Source organism: Hyperolius riggenbachi, chromosome 12 (genome assembly GCF_040937935.1).
Source record: "Hyperolius riggenbachi isolate aHypRig1 chromosome 12, aHypRig1.pri, whole genome shotgun sequence".
NCBI classification, from domain to species: domain Eukaryota; kingdom Metazoa; phylum Chordata; class Amphibia; order Anura; family Hyperoliidae; genus Hyperolius; species Hyperolius riggenbachi.
Genome location: NC_090657.1, coordinates 109,847,823 through 109,866,826, shown reverse-complemented (window position 1 = coordinate 109,866,826; position 19,004 = coordinate 109,847,823). Strand labels below are relative to the sequence as shown.

At 43.7% G+C, this 19,004-nt stretch overlaps 1 protein-coding gene and 1 long non-coding RNA gene across 2 annotated transcripts in view; one reads left to right on the top strand and one right to left on the bottom strand.

Moving 5' to 3' along the window:
• The window catches only part of RARA (retinoic acid receptor alpha), a 217,856-nt gene that overhangs the window by 39,246 nt on the left and 159,606 nt on the right, over positions 1–19,004 (top strand). The gene's annotated exons all lie outside the window — the stretch shown is intronic.
• Positions 1–19,004, bottom strand: part of LOC137541279 (uncharacterized) — a 44,172-nt gene that overhangs the window by 1,732 nt on the left and 23,436 nt on the right. The window lies entirely within an intron of this gene.

Sequence of the window (19,004 nt, the reverse complement as noted above, 5' to 3'; positions counted from 1 at the left end):
ATCACATTATTGTTTTGGGTGAAAAGTACCTTTTTCTTGCTTTACCTAAAAATAAATGAAGAACAATTCACATATATTTCTACATCTTGTTCCTCACTGCAAAGAGGAAGTAGAACGTGGTAAGAAGGACTTTTTTTTCGAAATTACATTTTAATCTCACAGGCCCCTATTTAATTTACTTTTTCTCCTAAGTTTTCTCCTTGGAGATGATTTTTCAACTTATGTTTACAATAACTTTTTAGCACTATAAAACTGAAAAAGTAGGTAGGCGAAAAAGTAAATTTTTTTTGGCATATAAGACACACTTTTTCTCCCCCACAAATGAGTAGAAAAAGTCCCTGCGTCTTATATGCCAAATACAGGGAGTCGCCGACTTACAAATGCCCACTGATACGAACTGCTGACCCCCCGTGATGTCAGAGACTGCCTGTATTCTCCCCTTGTCCCCCTCCTCTGCCCCCCGTGAGTCCTCTTCCACTCCCCGTGTACAAGGATAAGTAGCAGCAACATGGCTCACCTCATCCACGGCTCCAGCAGTGATCAGAGACCTCTCCTCTCTCTCATTGTGCCCCTAGTGTCAGCTTCTGCTGTTGACGCGATCAGCAGGATCTGGCACTAGGGGAACAGTGAGAGAGAGGAGAGGCCTCTGATCGCAGCTGGCGCCATGGATGAGGTGAGCTGTGTTGCTCCTGCTTATACTTGTACACGGGGAGCAGAGGAGGACACAAGGGGGGAGTGAAGGTTGACACACGAGGGGCAGAGGAGCACACACGGGGGACAAAAGGGACACGTGGGGACACAGGATGACACGTGAGGTGCAAGGGGGACACAATTATTGGAGGACATCTACAAGACGCTCCTGGACCATGGATGCACCAGGTTTAGTATATTATTTTTCTCCCTGATTTTTTACCTCTAAACCGAGGTGTGTCTTAGTCCGCTCCAGATTCTTCATCTTATATGCGGAAAAATGCGGTACTATCAAAATTCTTTCTGATTCTGAAATTATTCTGAGTACAGTATTTTCTTTCTTTCTGGTGTCTTAACCACTTCCCGACCGCCTAACGCACAGGGGCGGCCGGGAAGTGGAGCCCTTAAGGACCGGCTCACCCACAGAGGCGGCGGTCCACAGTGACGCGATCCTCCGCCGGCGCCTGTCACCGCTCGCCCGCCGCAACATCCCGCCGGCTATACGGAAGCGCCGGCGGGACGTTAACCCCGCGATCGCCGCATACAAAGTGTATAATACACTTTGTAATGTTTACAAAGTGTATTATACAGGCTGCCTCCTGCCCTGGTGGTCCCAATGTCCGAGGGACCACCAGGGCAGGCTGCAGCCACCCTAGTCTGCACCAAGCACACTGATTTCCTGCCCCCCCCGCCCCAGATCGCCCACAGCACCCCTCAGACCCCCCCCTGCCCACCCCCCAGACCCCTGTTTGCACCCAATCACCCCCCAATCTGTCAACGCTATTTTTTTTATCTCCCCCCCTGCCCACTGCCCCCTCCTGATCACCCCCCCCCACCCCTCAGATTCTCCCCAGATCCCCCCCCAGACCCCCCCCCCCGTGTACTGTATGCATCTATCCCCCCTGATCACCTGTCAATCACCTGTCAATCACCCATCAATCACCCCCTGTCACTGCCACCCATCAATCAGCCCCTAACCTGCCCCTTGCGGAAAATCTGATCACCCACCCACACCAATAGATCGCCTGCAGATCCGACATCAGATCACCACCCAAACGCAGTGTTTACATCTATTCTATCCTCTAAACACCCACTAATTACCCATCAATCACCCATCAATCACCCCCTATCACCACCTGTCACTGTTACCCATCAGATCAGACCCTAATCTGCCCCTTGCGGGCACCCAATCACCCGCCTACACGCTCAGATTGCCCTCAGACCCCCCTTATCAATTCGCCAGTGCAATATTTACATCTGTTCTTCCCTGTAATAACCCACTGATCACCTGTCAATCACCCATCAATCACCCCCTGTCACTGCCACCCATCAATCACCCCCTGTCACTGCCACCCATCAATCAGCCCCTAACCTGCCCCTTGCGGGCAATCTGATCACCCACCCACACCAATAGATCGCCCGCAGATCCGACATCAGATCACCACCCAAACGCAGTGTTTACATCTATTCTCTCCTCTAAACACCCACTAATTACCCATCAATCACCCCCTATCACCACCTGTCACTGTTACCCATCAGATCAGACCCTAATCTGCCCCTTGCGGGCACCCAATCACCCGCCTACACGCTCAGATTGCCCTCAGACCCCCCCCTTATCAATTCGCAAGGGCATTATTTACATCTGTCCTTCCCTGTAATAACCCACTGATCACCTGTCAATCACCCATCAATCACCGCCTGTCACTGCCACCCATCAATCACCCCCTGTCACTGCCACTCATCAATCAGCCCCTAACCTGCCCCTTGCGGGCAATCTGATCACCCACCCACACCAATAGATCGCCCGCAGATCCGACATCAGATCACCACCCAAGCGCAGTGTTTACATCTATTGTCTCCTCTAAACACCCACTAATTACCCATCAATCACCCCCTATCACCACCTGTCACTGTTACCCATCAGATCAGACCCTAATCTGCCCCTTGCGGGCACCCAATCACCCGCCTACACGCTCAGATTGCCCTCAGACCCCCCCTTATCAATTCGCCAGTGCATTAGTTACATCTGTTCTTCCCTGTAATAACCCACTGATCACCTGTCAATCACCTGTCAATCACCCATCAATCACCCCCTGTCACTGCCACCCATCAATCACCCCCTGGCACTGCCACCCATCAATCACCCCCTGTCACTGCCACTCATCAATCAACCCCTAACCTGCCCCTTGCGGGCAATCTGATCACCCACCCACACCAATAGTTCGCCCGCAGATCCGACGTCAGATCACCTCGCAAGGGCAGTGTTTATATCTGTTCTCTACCCTAAACACTCACTAATTACCCATCAATCACCCCCTGTCACTGCTACCTATCAGATTAGACCCCTATCTGCCCCTAGGGCACTCAATCACCCGCCCACACCCTCAGAATGCCCTCAGGCCCCAGCCCTGATCACCTCGCCAGTGCATTGCTTGCATCTATTCCCCCCTCTAATCACACCTTGAGACACCCATCAATCACCTCCTGTCACCCCCTAGTACACCTACCCATCAGATCAGGCCCTAATTTGCCCCGTGTGGGCTCCTGATCACTCGGCCAAACCCTCAGATCCCCCTCAGACCCCCTTCCGATCACCTCCCCAGTGCATTTATTGCATCTATTTTCCCCTCTAACCACCCCTTGAGACACCCATCAATCACCTTCTGTCACCCCCCTAGCACTCCTATCCATCAGATCAGGCCCAATACAACCTGTCATCTAAAAGGCCACCCTGCATATGACTGGTTCAACAAAATTCGCCCCCTCATAGACCACCTGTCATCAAAATTTGCAGATGCTTATACCCCTGAACAGTCATTTTGAGACATTTGGTTTCCAGACTACTCACGGTTTTGGGCCCGTAAAATGCCAGGGCGGTATAGGAACCCCAGAAACGGACCCCATTTTAGAAAAAAGACACCCCAATGTATTCTGTTAGGTGTATGACGAGTTCATAGAAGATTTTATTTTTTGTCAAAAGTTAGCGGAAATTGATTTTTATTTTTTTTTCACAAAGTGTCATTTTTCACTAACTTGTGACAAAAAATAAAATCTTCTATGAACTCGCCATACACCTAACGGAATACCTTGGGGTGTCTTCTTTCTAAAATGGGGTCACTTGTGGGGTTCCTATACTGCCCTGGCATTTTAGGGGCCCTAAACCGTGAGGAGTAGTCTAGAAAACAAATGCCTCAAAATGACCTGTGATTAGGACGTTGGGCCCCTTAGCGCACCTAGGCTGCAAAAAAGTGTCACACATGTGATATCGCCGTACTCAGGAGAAGTAGTATAATGTGTTTTGGGGTGTATTTTTACACATACCCATGCTGGGTGGGAGAAATCTCTCTGTAAATGGACAATTGTGTGTAAAAAAAATCAAACAATTGTCATTTACAGAGGTATTTCTCCCACCCAGCATGGGTATGTGTAAAAATACACCCCAAAACACATTATACTACATCTCCCGAGTACGGCGATACCACATGATTGGCACTTTTTTGCAGCCTAACTGCGCTAAGGGGCCCAAAGTCCAATGAGTACCTTTAGGATTTCACAGGTCATTTTTGTTTCAAGACTACTCCTCACGCTTTAGGGCCCCTAAAATGCCAGGGCAGTATAGGAACCCCACAAATGACCCCATTCTATAAAGAAGACACCCAAACGTATTCCGTTAGGAGTATGGTGAGTTCATAGAAGATTTTATTTTTTGTCACAAGTTAGCGGAAAATGACACTTTGTGAAAAAAAAACAATTAAAATCAATTTCCGCTTACTTGTGACAAAAAAATAAAAACTTCTATGAACTCACCATACTCCTAACGGAATACCTTGGGGTGTCTTCTTTCTAAAATGGGGTCATTAGTGGGGTTCCTATACTGCCCTGGCATTTTAGGGGCCCTAAACCGTGAGGAGTAGTCTTCAAACAAAAATGACCTGTGAAATCCTAAAGGTACTCATTGGACTTTGGGCCCCTTAGCGCAGTTAGGCTGCAAAAAAGTGCCAATCATGTGGTATCGCCGTACTCGGGAGATGTAGTATAATGTGTTTTGGGGTGTATTTTTACACATACCCATGCTGGGTGGGAGAAATACCTCTGTAAATGACAATCTTTTGATTTTTTTTACACACAATTGTCCATTTACAGAGTTATTTCTCCCACCCAGCATGGGTATGTGTAAAAATACACCCCAAAACACATTGTACTACTTCTCCCGAGTACGGCGATACCACATGTGTGGCACTTTTTTGCACCCTAACTGCGCTAAGGGGCCCAAAGTCCAATGAGTACCTTTAGGATTTCACAGGTCATTTTGAGAAATTTTGTTTCAAGACTACTCCTCACGGTTTAGGGCCCCTAAAATGCCAGGACAGTATAGGAACCCCACAAATGACTCAATTTTAGAAAGAAGACACCCCAAGGTATTCTGTTAGTAGTACGGTGAGTTCATAGAAGATTTTATTTTCTGTCACAAGTTAGCGGAAATTGATTTTTATTGGTTTTTTTCACAAAGTGTCATTTTCCACTAACTTGTGACAAAAAATAAAATCTTCTATGAACTCACCGTACTACTAACCGAATACCTTGGGGTGTCTTCTTTCTAAAATGGGGTCATTTGTGGGGTTCCTATACTGTCCTGGCATTTTAGGGGCCCTAAACCGTGAGGAGTAGTCTTGAAACAAAATTTCTCAAAATGACCTGTGAAATCCTAAAGGTCCTCATTGGACTTTGGGCCCTTTAGCGCAGTTAGGGTGCAAAAAAGTGCCACACATGTGGTATCGCCGTACTCGGGAGAAGTAGTACAATGTGTTTTGGGGTGTATTTTTACACATACCCATGCTGAGTGGGAGAAAGATCTCTGTAAATGGATAATTGTGTGTAAAAAAAATGAACAAATTGTCATTTACAGAGATATTTCTCCCACCCAGCATGGGTATGTTTAAAAATACACCCCAAAACACATTATACTACTTCTCCTGAGTACGGCAATACCACATGTGTGGCACTTTTTTGCAACCTAACTGCGCTAAGGGGTCCAAAGTCCAATGAGCACCTTTAGGCTTTACAGGGGTGCTTACAATTTAGCACCCCCAAAATGTCAGGACAGTAAACACACCCCACAAATGACCCCATTTTGGAAAGTAGACCCTTCAAGGTATTCAGAGAGGGGCATGGTGAGTCCGTGGCAGATTTCATTTTTTTTTGTCGCAAGTTAGAAGAAATGGAAACTTTTTTTTTTTTTTTTTTTGTCACAAAGTGTCATTTTCCGCTTACTTGTGACAAAAATAATATCTTCTATGAACTCACTATTCCTCTCAGTGAATACTTTGGGATGTCTTCTTTCCAAAATGGGGTCATTTGGGGGGTATTTATACTATCCTGGAATTCTAGCCCCTCATGAAACATGACAGGGGGTCAGAAAAGTCATAGATGCTTGAAAATGGGAAAATTCACTTTTTGCACCATAGTTTGTAAACGCTATAACTTTTACCCAAACCAATAAATATACACTGAATGGGGTTTTTTTTTATCCAAAACATGTTTGTCCACATTTTTCGCGCTGCATGTATACAGAAATTTTACTTTATTTGAAAAATGTCAGCACAGAAAGTTAAAAAAATCATTTTTATTGATGAATATAATAAAAAGTAAAAATTGCAGGAGCAATCAAATAGCACCAAAAGAAAGCTTTATTAGTGACAAGAAAAGGAGCCAAAATTCATTTAGGTGGTAGGTTGTATGAGCGAGCAATAAACCGTGAAAGCTGCAGTGGTCTGAATGGAAAAAAAGTGGCCGGTCCTTAAGGGGTAGAAAGCCCTAGGTCCTCAAGTGGTTAAAAGGCATCTTATTGATAATGTGTGAAATTATCCCTAGGAGAAAACTCAGGAGAAAAAGTTAATTGAATAAGGGCCACAGTATTCCCAGTTGAGCCATGTTGACCAGAACTTCAAGGTGTTTATGCAGTGGCCAAAAGATTTGTACAAAAACATTCCAATTGTTAATTCTTAAAACATAATTTAATTGCCAGGTTAAGAACCCACTGGAGGATTTGGGGGGCTGGGATTAAGGTTAGATGCCTACCTGGGAGGGGGTTAAGGTTAGGAATCACAGTGGGGGAAGCTAAGGTTAGGCACCAATAAAATACAATACAATAACATTTTTATAGCGCTTTTCTCCCATAGCACTTAAAGCGCTTAGGCTCTCTCAGATTCAGTAGTTGGTAGGATGACGTATTCACACAACAAAAATTATATTTCTGCAAATGCCAAACTAAACAGGTGGGTTTTAAGTCTGGATTTAAACACGTCCAGAGATGAAGCTGTCCTGATCTGTTGGGGTAAGGAGTTCCAAAACGCAGGAGCAGCATGACAGAAGGCTCTGGGACCAAAAGTTTCCAAGTGGACTCTGGGTATGACTAGATTATTAGAACCTGTGGATCTGAGATTGTGGGGATTGCTACGCAGCTGCAACATTTCTTTCATGTATCCAGGGCCCAGATTATTTAGTGATTTAAATGTCAAGGGAAGTGCAGGAATGTGAAGGGAGTGCAGGACTGGCGTTATGTGGCAGTGACGGGGTTGGTTGGTTGGTTACCTCCAGGTGAGTTCTGTGTTAGTAGGTAACTATTACTAATATTTTACTACTAGCAGACCCAAGCCCGTTTAAAAATGGCCTCTAGGTCTGTGTTTCTCGCCGCCCCGTCGCATGTTACTGCGCACGCGCCGCACACGTGTGACCTGGTCGCCCGCTCACATGCTCACCAGCTCACTGGCCCTGTCCTCCTGTATCTCTGAGGCTGGGTCCATGCTGTGCACATGCTAAGTAGCAAAAAGAACGGACCCAGCTACACAGGGACAACAGGGACACAGGGAGATTATTATAGAGGATAAGAATGAAGTAGTAAAATATCGATAGATTAACTATTTCCTAAATACAAAGAAGACCAAAGAAATTATTCTGGACTTTAGGACCACCAAAAAGACCACTCACCTACCGCTAATGATCAATGCAGAGGCTGTGGAGAGAGTTTACAGCTTCAAATTTTTGGGAGTCACCATCGCAGAGAACCTGTCCTGGGCTGACGATGCTTTAGCTCTAACTGGCAAAGCACAACAACGCCTCTACTTTCTGAGAAAACTAAGGAGCGCTAACCTCCCACAGAAGCTGCTGGTTAATTTCTACATATGCACTATAGAAAGCGTTCTGACCAATTGCTTGACGGCCTGGTACAACAGCTGCACGAAGGCTACTAGAGAAGCCCTGCAGCGAGTTGTTAAAACAGCAGAAGCAATTATTGGCACTGAACTACCATCACTGGAACTTTTGTATAATACTCGCAGCGTTAGAAGGGCCAAAAACATTATCAAGGACAACACTCACCCTGAAAATGCCTTGTTTGAGCTCCTTCCATCAGGTAAACGTTTTAGATCAGTCCGCACACACACAAACAGACTGAAAAACAGCTTTTTCCCATCCGCCATAAACTTGATGAATTCTGAATCCTCTCTGAAATAATTAACACTGTGTACAAATTGTTTAAACATCTGTAATACCTGACATACTTGTATAATTTCCTCTCTTCCTTGTTACTATCACTATGTTCCCTATATACACCGTGGGGTTGTCATGAAAAGTAATTTCGTTGTGTTACACAATGACAATAAAGTGAATTGAATTGAATACCTTTTGAAGGGGCGCCTTTATGAAATGTATGCCTGTGGCTATTCATGGACTATCCACAGGCTTCCACCTACTGACGTATGCATCCAATATTTTGGGGTGGGAGCTTTCCTTCAGTTATGCTGTAACACATGCACAGTAGTGTTTGATGCTTATGTACTTTGGTTTAGAGTAGATGACATTTCCAGACTAAACTCGTTCAGTAGTAAAAATATAAATGTGAATATCAGTTTATCTACATCTACTTTTTATTGTTTTTTTTATTTTTGGATGAATTGCTTGGAAGTAAAACAATGAAATCTAGTTTTCAGCTTGTGGCTGGAATATAAGCCGCTCAGGCAAGGCCCATTCCAGGCAACACAATAGTCAACACAGTAACCTAGTAATCAACACATGCAGATCCATCCAGCACTAAAACCTCTCCACCCTTCCATTAGAAAAAGTTGTTCTCAGCTGCTGTGGAGGGAGGAATCTGACAGATTCAAATTTTATAACAAAAAAAGAAAACAAACTTATGGTAGATATTCATCTAAGGAGAGAAGAAGGCACTGGATCCCATAGAGCCTTCCTGGTCCTCTCTCTGTGCCTTCATTCCACCGTTGTCCCCTCTGCTTAAATTATTCAGTTAAAAGGTTGAATAGGTCTTCAGCTAAAGACAAGCAGATTCATACTGAGCACATGCGAGTTTAGTCTGGATGCATCCATCTGTGGAAGCACTCGGGGACACTAGTGCTTCTGAAGTCTTCCAATGAGTCCCAAATATTGAACAGGGGGACAGCAGGGGAATGAGGAGACAGAGAGGACAAATAAGGCTTCATGGGATCCAGAGCCTTTCCTCTCCTGAGGTGAGTATCTAAGTGTTTTGAGGTTTTTATGGTTGCTTCATGATTGATTTAAAGTGTACCAGAGACCACAAAATATAAAAGTTTTATACATACCTGGGGCTTCCTCCAGCCCCATCCGCACAGATCGCTCCCATGCTGCCGTCCTCAACCTTCTCCAGCTCCAGTACCAGGTCCTGTAACTTCGGCCAGTCTGATGCAAGAGAAGTGCGCTCTCTACGTATCAATACGTAGAGAGCTCACTTCTCTTGCGCAGACTGGCCGCGACTGGCTGAAGTTACGGGACCCGGTACCGGAGCTGAAGAAGACTGAGGACGGTGGCATGGGAGCGATCTGTGCGGATGGGGCCTGGCGGAAGCCCCAGGTATGTATAAAACTTTTTATGTTATGTGGTCTCTGGTTTCCTTGAAAGAGTTCTCCTTGCAATCGAAAAGGAAATTAAATACCATCCCCAAGAATAATTATTTTTGAACTGCCCCCAACTATCCTGCCAGCGTACTTTCCCCTCCCATTTGCGCCTCTGAAGGGGTTTTCAGCTTTAGGGGTTATATGACCTCTCCAGCCACGATGAAGCTGAGCTTCTCCTCCTCCCACAGTCCCCCACTATATCCCTGGAACCACAGCGTTGCCCTCACATTTCCACATCCGTACTTCCCTCCCCCATGCACCTGTCTTTTGCAAAAACCACAACATGGCAGCTTGCTGAAGTGGAGGCTGCTGACATTGGGAACACCTGTGCATGCAGTGATCTGGAGAGGATTACAAACAATTGTGAAATGAGGAAAGAGGTTGGGAAATCGCTATAGCAACCAAACACTGTGTTTGCAGCTGATCCTTGCCTTGCCAGCCATTAGTCAGGTCCCGGGTTGTGTCTGGTTGGAGCAGATGCCCCAATATATTTTTACTCCTAGATTATGGTCATGATTCACAAAGCCTTTTCACCTGTTTTCCTCTGTTTTTACCTTATAAATGTTACATTTTAAACTCCCAAAGAGCAAAAATACAATATAATTTGGGTAAGAAAAGTTATATTGAAATAAAGTTACAGTAATCAGGAGCAACTTACTTTGAGTGATTACTGTATTTTGCTTGTAGATGTGCTGAAAGGTTATTTGTATCACTTGGGTGATAAATAAGTCATGTATGAGACGTTTTGTGAATAGAGCCCTATATGTGAAGATATGCTTTTTGCTTTGTAAAGGCCTGATGAAGGGTTATCAACCCGAATTGGACTAGTGCCGTTGCCTGAAATGTACGGCCTGAATTGTAGTGTTTGATTAAACAAAGCACATAGGGCTTGATTCACAAACCTGTGCTGTTAGCATGGGCGTGCTAAACAGTTAGCACGTGAAGTGCCGCTGACGGACTTTTTGCGCGCGCAAAGTGCTGCGATCGCGGACATTTGCGCGCGATAACGCAGACTTTTCCATGCAAACTTCACGTGCTAACTGTTTATCACGCCCATGCTAACAGTTAGCACGGGTTTGTGAATCGAGCCCTTAGTGTCTACTATCTGTCAAAATAGAATGATCTTCTACATTTATACTAGGAAGAATTTTTATTGACAAATACAAAAGTTTTTTTACCTTTTGAAAATCTTTGGGGATACAATAAAGTGTGATATTGAACATTGGAATCAAAATACTGCTTTGCGGTTTCATCACTCCTATACAGAAACCCGATATTACTTTGAGCATGGTGGTGTGCTCAAGTGTGGATCTCCCTATATTTGCTGTATACTGAGAGTCTCCTCCCTTTTTTTTATTTTTGGGCTCACTCCCAATAATATTTAAACATATCGATTATTTTTTTCAGCATGTCCGATCTGATTTCTATCAATATTCCGTTCACTTCTAAGGAACATCTATTGAAATCAGATCGGACACGTTAAACATAATCAATCTGGCAGAAAATCTACCTGAAAATCTTATTGTGTGTACTAGGCATAATACTTTTAGCCGTAGATCCTGAAGAAGCAGCAGATCAGGTGTTTCTGACATTGTCAGATCTGACAGGATTAGCTGCATGCTTGTTTTATTCAGACACTACTGCAGTCAAATAGATCGCCAGGCAACTGGTATTGTTTAGAAGGAAATAAATTCACGCCTTTCTCCCATTGCCGCAGGCCCCTCTCTGCCGTTGCTATGACGGCAGAGCTCTGTGCGCGAGTCAGGAGCCACTTTCATTGGCTCCTGACCTTGTTTATCAGTGTTAGCCAATGTGAGTCATAGAGACGGCAGAGAGAGGGGCCTGTGGCGGGTGCAGAGCGGTACGATCGTTGGTGGCGGCAGGCAAAGAGCAAGGTGAGCAATGGAGCATATAGGAAAACCATTGGAAAAAACATAGTAGTAACGTGAGGGACAGTAAACAAACCACCAGGTGAAGTGCAACAGTCAAAAGCAGTGCAAGGAGAGGACCTTACCTAAGAGAGTGCCGCTAAGTCCCCGTCCCCGCCACAAGTGGTGGCAGGAACTTAGCGGCACTCTCTTGGGTAAGTTTTTGCTTTTGACTGTTACACTTCACCTTCGGATGGTTTGTTTACTGTTACTATTAAGGTTTTACCTATGGTTTTCCAATATGCTCCATTGCTCACCTTGCTCTTTTGATTTCACTTTCTCTTCAAACTTCTTTGTGGACTGCATAGGTTTGTGCAAATTTATATACATTTTATAGGGTTGCACTGATTTAACCATTTGTTTTAATAGTCATTAATACTGACATCATGTGATATGATATTGTTTACGTTGCACAGAACACTTTATATATGCAATTTGAGCACCCGCTTATTGATTTGGCTTATTGGCAACTTATTTATGACATTGGTGCCCCTCCACCCCTCTGTTTTTTACTGTTTTTAATCTCTATAATGTTAAATAAATGATGATTTTCTAGTACCTAATCCGGTGTGGTGCGGCATCTGTTAAGGACATCCTTTTGTTCTGTAGATAATAGTTTGTTATGGCTTTTTTCTGCACACTCTGGATTGTTAAATTAGTTTACTTGTTTGGACTGTTTTTGTGACAGCCAACCGATTGCTGTTTGCTCTAACTAAGCAGCATTTGTCAGTGACACAAGAGGAGAGTATTGCAAACCCGGCAAGCCAGGTAGTATAAAAATGAATAATGCAGTAAGTTTGTATAAAGCGTAAATGTTTTTGCTTTGCAAATCACAACTTGTGCTTCAAAACCTCCAAATTATAGTAAACAGAATGGATGACTGCTAAACCAGGTGTAGAGTCCTTATCGCCACCAGAATCATCGTAGCACCCTCTTAGAAACCAGAAGAGTTATTGCATTGAAGGTGGCTAGCCTGAGATATGAAGGTTATGCTGTTTTTGCCTGAATATTTCTATTAAGGAACATCCATTTTCATACAGGAGTGGAGAAATCCCCCAAATGGCATCAGTTATTACAATTAATTTTCTCTAGTCTCTAGGGAGAAGTAAAGATATGTTCCAGCACTCAGATGCAAAATGAATTAGACAGGACTCAGGAGAGGCATTCCTACCTTACTGAGTAAGTTCAATTGCAGTAATGGGACAGCTTTCACTGTGGCCAGACTTAAAGGGAACCAGAGACGAACGGTCTTTAAAAAAATGAAAAAAGATGTTATACATACCTGGGGCTTCCTCCAGCCCCATAAGCCTAGATCGCTCCCACGCTGCCGTCCTCCGCTGCCTCTATCGCCGGTACCGGGTCCCGTCACTTTCGGCAGACGCAGCCAATTGTACGCAAGCGCAGGGACTCCCTCCATATCTTTATGCATGCGCCTGCGCAGTACGGAGGGAGCACACTGCGCTTGGGTTGACTGGCCGAAATGATGGGACCCGGTTCCGGTTGATAGAGGCAGCAGAGGACGGTGGCGTGGGAGCTATCCAGGCTGATAGGGCTGGAGGAAGCCCCAGGTATGTATAACATCTTTTTTTCTGTCGTCTCTGGTTTTCTTTAAAACCAATAGCCCAATATTATTTCAACAGTTTTTCAGTTAGCTTAGAAAACACTGTAATGTGTCTGTACAGCGATTATTCCTTAAACTGTCACCCAAAACTAAATACATGCGCACTATGCCAGACTGGCTCAAGTACCTGGACTCATAGCAGAAGATCCAGGTGGTGGAGGAGGACAGCGAGGGACTGATTAGCCTGAAGGGGGCTGAAGGAAGCCCCAGGTATGTATAAAACTTTAATTTCATCTGTCTCAGGTATACTTTGTAACACAGTAGTACTATACTCTACATATGCACTCCCCACAGAGCTGCAGGGAATACACTGAGAATGTTGAGCACATTGAACACAAAGGTGTTGTCTATCACCCATAAACCTGATTCAGATTGTGCATGAAGAATGTGTAATAGAGGAAGAATCTCCTCGTTCCCCTGCAGAGCACCTGCACATCACTCTTACATGTACCCACAGTTACATTGCCTAGGACCTGATAGATGTTCTTTGTTTCAGGCTGTACCTTTTTCATGTACTCTTACCAAGGACTAGTTTTAGTTTATGACTAAAGGGAGTAAATATGGCAGTCTCCATATCCTTCTCACTTCAGTTGTCTTTTAAAATTCCTAAGCGTTGGCAGCTTAGAGACTAATTTCATGTTACATACTTTCAATCAACAAGGTTGTAATATGCAAATTAGAGGAGTCGGAGTCGGTGGAATCCTAAACCGAGGAGTCGGAGTCTGTGTTTTTTTGTACTGACTCCACAGCCCTGCATTTAACCCCGCTGTTGTCCAGACACTTCGTGCACTTCACACCTCAGATGAAGCTTGGCATTTAGCCCTGTGAAACGGTCGTAAGGCCGTGCACCATTTGGCGCCCACACCTGCAACCTCCCAACACCCAGGGACAGCTTTGAACACTCATATGACAATTTATTTCTGTGATGACAGTTTTGATGTTATGTCAGCCTCCAATTGCACAAAATGTTCCAACTGCATCAAGATTTTTGTTCCTTTTTGCTATGAATAAACTATAGTGCCAGACACTTCACACCTACTGGATGTTTTCCATACCATACACCGCAGACCGATTCACCATCAATTTCAGCATGAAATCTCTGAGGAACCGGCCTTGTGACACTGCATGTGCCTCCTCACCGCCCCCAGCACTGTCCTCAAAGATGTAAAATGTGTCCTCCAGTGCCCTGTGCAGTATACGTTACCTGTCGGTGTCCGCCGCTAGCTCTGTGCTCCGTCCACATACACACGCCTATTGTGGTTGCCAGCGTAGCGTGGACGTGTGTGTAATGTCACACCTGCGCCCATGTACATGCCGGCAACCACGTGGGGCACATGTATGCACGGAGCCAGCGGCAGGTAAAATATTCTGCACCAGGGGGCACATTTTACACTCGTCCCAATATTGCACACCATTACTGCCGCGCACCCGATCTAGCATGTCAGCCCTACATCTTGTAGCAGAGCAATATATGCAGCCAATTATGGCCCAAAATTGGTCACATCATCGATTGGGGATGCTCTTGGCACCGATTTTCATCTAATTATCGGATGGTCGATTGGCCTCCAAGTCGCCTGATGTATGACCACCTTAGCTCTAATGCCTGGTACACACTATCCAATTTCCTGTCAGATAGACGGATTGAATCATTTATTTTCGACAGGTCTGATCTGATATCCGATTGTTTTTCTCATCGATTTTGTATAGAAGTGATAGGAAAATCGATAAGAACAACGATTGGGAATTCAGATCGGACCTGTTGGAAATCGATTCAGCCTATCTGATGTAAAATTGCATGGTGTGTACCAGGCATCACAATCATTTTAGGTGACACTGAGAGCTTGCACAGGCATTTACATAGAATGGAACAGTTTAAAAGAGTTATGTGCCAAATAAAAAGTATTCCTTCAGTTTTATCACTTATAGTAATGAATGTTTCAATGCTTACTTTTCCCTTGCTTAAAATATACTTCCTTGGTGTTATGATTATTTCCAGATTTAGGGTCTAAAAGCCGTGCCATTTTTTCACAAGCTTTTAGACCCTATAAACAAGAAAAAAACATACCACAGAGAGCTCCTGCATATAACTCACTCAGGCACAGGATTACCGCTCTGAGCTGCGGATTTCTGTCCCGAGCCTGACTCTAGATTATCGCTAATGAAGTTAAAACTTTTCAGCTGCCTAAGGGCTCGTTTCCATATGAGTGCTTTCAGCTGCACTTATGGAAACGCTATCGCAGGGACATCAGACTGCACGGTCTGAGTTTTCCACACTTGCGCTGCAATTCAGTAGTTACCTGTATTTTGGGGCAGTTGCCCCCGTGATCCCATTCCTGCTCCCCCCGGGGAGTCACGTGCAACGCAAAGCCGTGCTGTATCTGCAAACACTGTGTAATATTATTATTATTATTTATTTATATAGCTCCGACATCTTCCTTAGCACTGTACATATTAGGGAACATATATACATGAGAATTTAAAGACTCTGTGCGATCTGAACATCCAGCAATACAAGCGCAAATACATACATAGTTTTTGTGTAGTTTGAGATATCTACTAATATCTAAAATGAGCCATAAATGACTTCTCTCTTATGTTGCTGGCATTTACAGTAACTAGTAGAAATGTGACATTACCGAAAGGTTTTGGGTTAGTCCATCTCTTCATGGGGGATTCTCAGCATAGCATTTATTCTTTATAAAGACATTCCCTGAAAATATTTATACACAGATGCTGGCCAGCTCCCTGCTCGCTGCACACTTTACTGGCAGTTGGATGGGGCAACTACCATTCACTAAGTGCTTTTAAAAATAAAGAAAACCCTGAGAACCCCCCATGAGAAGATGGGCTAGTCCAAAATCTGTCGGTTATGTCAGATTTCTACAATTTACTGTAAGTGACAGCAACATAGGAGAAAGGTAATTTATGGCTCATTTTACTCTGGAAGAAACCTTCTTCTTTGTATATGTTTACATGTTTTTAAAATTTTAAGATTTTCGCAAAAGAGGTCCTTTAAGTATTTTGTCTATTCTGTTATTAGGGGGTTTTATGTTAGTCCTGAGCATACTGTTGTTAAAGGCACCATACTCGACCTGAGGAAGCAGCTTACGCCGTGAAAAGTGTTGTCATACAAGTGCACAATAAAGTTAGGATTTTTGAACAAATGTATATGTGAGAGCTACTCATTTAATGTAGGGTGTCTTTACCTCTATTTTTTTCACTGTCTGTTCGGTTTGCACAGAAATATATTTACTTATCTTTTTGGTCGCCTTTCTAGCTTCCTCGAGTAAGTGCAGTTTAGTAATTAATATGCCTGGTTATTGAACTAATTGGCATGCGTTGGTTAATTGACAATCATGAAAAAAAGTCTCAAGTGATGGCTGTTTTAGCATTTCTGAGAATATTTGGTTGTGTCCATTCCTATGCAGATCTACTTGATTGTATCTGATTTCTAGATAATATGAATAGGAATTTCAGCAGACTACTGTTAATCTCCCCCTTGTGGCCAGATTGCATATGCTAAGCAGCATCTGAGCAGAGCACCTCCATTATGGTATACAGGCCTAATTACAAACAGGCTCCGTTCCTGGAGATTGTTTTCAAGTTGAATTTGTTTGTAAGTTGAGTCCTTTATTAAACGTGATAAATGATTTACTTTCAGACAACTCTAGATTTGGACATAAGTATAACCTGTTTGTTTTGGATTTATTTTCAAAGTTTATTGTATATGCAGAGCCGGGACAAGGTCCTCCAGCACCCAAGGCTGAGACACCAAAGTGTGCCCCTCCATCCCTCCACCCCAACCATCACACACTGATTGCTATTAGACTAAGAGGTACCCCAGGGCCCCCAACACCTTAATATCTAGTTATCTGGCTTGTAGTCAGTTCCATGTATCCCCTTTTCTTATTTCTTTCTGCTTCAAACACAATTAGGAATAACAGCTGAATGAATTCTGCGCCCCCTCCTACACTGCGCCCTGAGGCTGGAGCATCTCCAGCCTATGCCTCGGCCCGGCCCTGTGTATATGTATTGAATATTTCGTCTATGGAGGCAACTTTGTTTGTATATCTGAAATGTTGTAACTCAAGTCATTTGGAAGTGTGTGTGTGTGTGTGTGTGTGGGGCGGGGGGGGGGGGGGGCTGTCTTTATTTACAGGTGCTGATCAGTGTGGTCTTAGTAGTATTATTTAAGTAATCATTTTGTATATATAAAAGCCCAGTTTGACTTTGCTCCTATTTCTTAAAGCACATATTAGTACATGTTTATAAATTAGCCCTGAGCACAGTTTTGTGACAACACGTGTCTGATTGGATTTTCTGACTCTATTTGTTGCATGGCAGTGCAATGTCATGGGGAAGACAGCTTTCCCCCATCCCACCATCACCTACATGAGCCAGTTATGGAGGGGCAGCAGCTTGTCTCTCCCTGAATACACAGATCATGGCATGCATGGAGGGTTACCTATATTCACTAGCAGTAGAGTTGGGTCAGGCAGTGGGATGACTTGGTGTATTACAGGAATACAACTATAAAATACAGAAAATGTTCTGGGGGAAACGCTTTATGGGCAATGCTTTATTCACTGCTACCTTTAGATTCCCACATTTACTTTCAGGATTTCTGAATCAATGCACCTGTTCAGATAGCTTAAAAAGTGTAAAAGAAAGGTGAAACAAATCCTTATCAAATCACCTCAGTATATTTCAAGGCTTTGCACTTATATACCTTTGGTTACTCTGATGTTTCCTAATATTCTCTCTGAATCCCCCCATGTGCTTCACTGGGAAAGTGACCTTGTGGTTGCCAGGATGGGAGTGATAACATTCAGTTGCTTCATATGCATTGCCAGCATCCGAATGGATTTGAGAATCCCCTTCCTTGTGGAATGAATGTGTCATTGCAGTAAAAGCAGCGAAGCTGCAGAGTGAATAGGGTGCATTACATTGTAACTTCACATTGCATACTGTTGCCATGGTTTTAACAAGTTTTCCATAAAAGTTATAGCAGCTGTTACTGAAGTTGAACGATAACGTTTATCAGCATTTAGTTACAGAATGACTTGTATTGTTATGATAAACTGTACTGTATGTTATGTATAAGTGGCTTTACTCCTTAAATACAGAGTTATAATTGCCCCATACATAACCACATTGTGCTTAGTAAGAATTTCACCCCTTTTTCAATCAGGGCCCCTGAAGCCCATATCACTCTCATCTTAGAAATGGGCTGCATGTTCTTTTATTTTGCTGATGCCACCACAAAGTAACTTAAAAAGGTGTTTCACTTAAAATGAAATCTGTCACGGCTCAGCGTTCTAACATAAACCTGACGTTTAGAATAACTTTCCTGTGAGTCTTCTGATGTCAGATGTGGACTGAACAAGAGACCTTGACGTAAAGTGAACCAGAGTCAAAGCATCCTGATGTATTTTACCATATATATCAGTGGGAACATTAGAAAAAACACCTACCCTGGGGCCATATGCAATTCACTTTTTCACCTGACTTTTCTCCTAGGAGATAATTTGTCATCTTCAATTTAAAATAACTTTCCAGCACTTTTCAAATAAAAAAGTACCAAAAACTAGGTGAAAAAGTACTATCAAAATGATTTTGAATATTTTCTTGCTTGTTGATGGCTTAAAAGACATTTTATTGCCAAGTTTAAAAATATCTCCTAGGAGAAAACTCAGGTGAAAAAGTGAATTGCATATGGCCCCTGCTCTCTGTTTCATCCTTCACTGCTCAGCCTGCTTGTTAGCAGCCCTGAGAAAATCCCTGACTGAGCATTCAGTCTTTAAGCTCCGTACTCACCACCCAATGGGTCCAGCGACG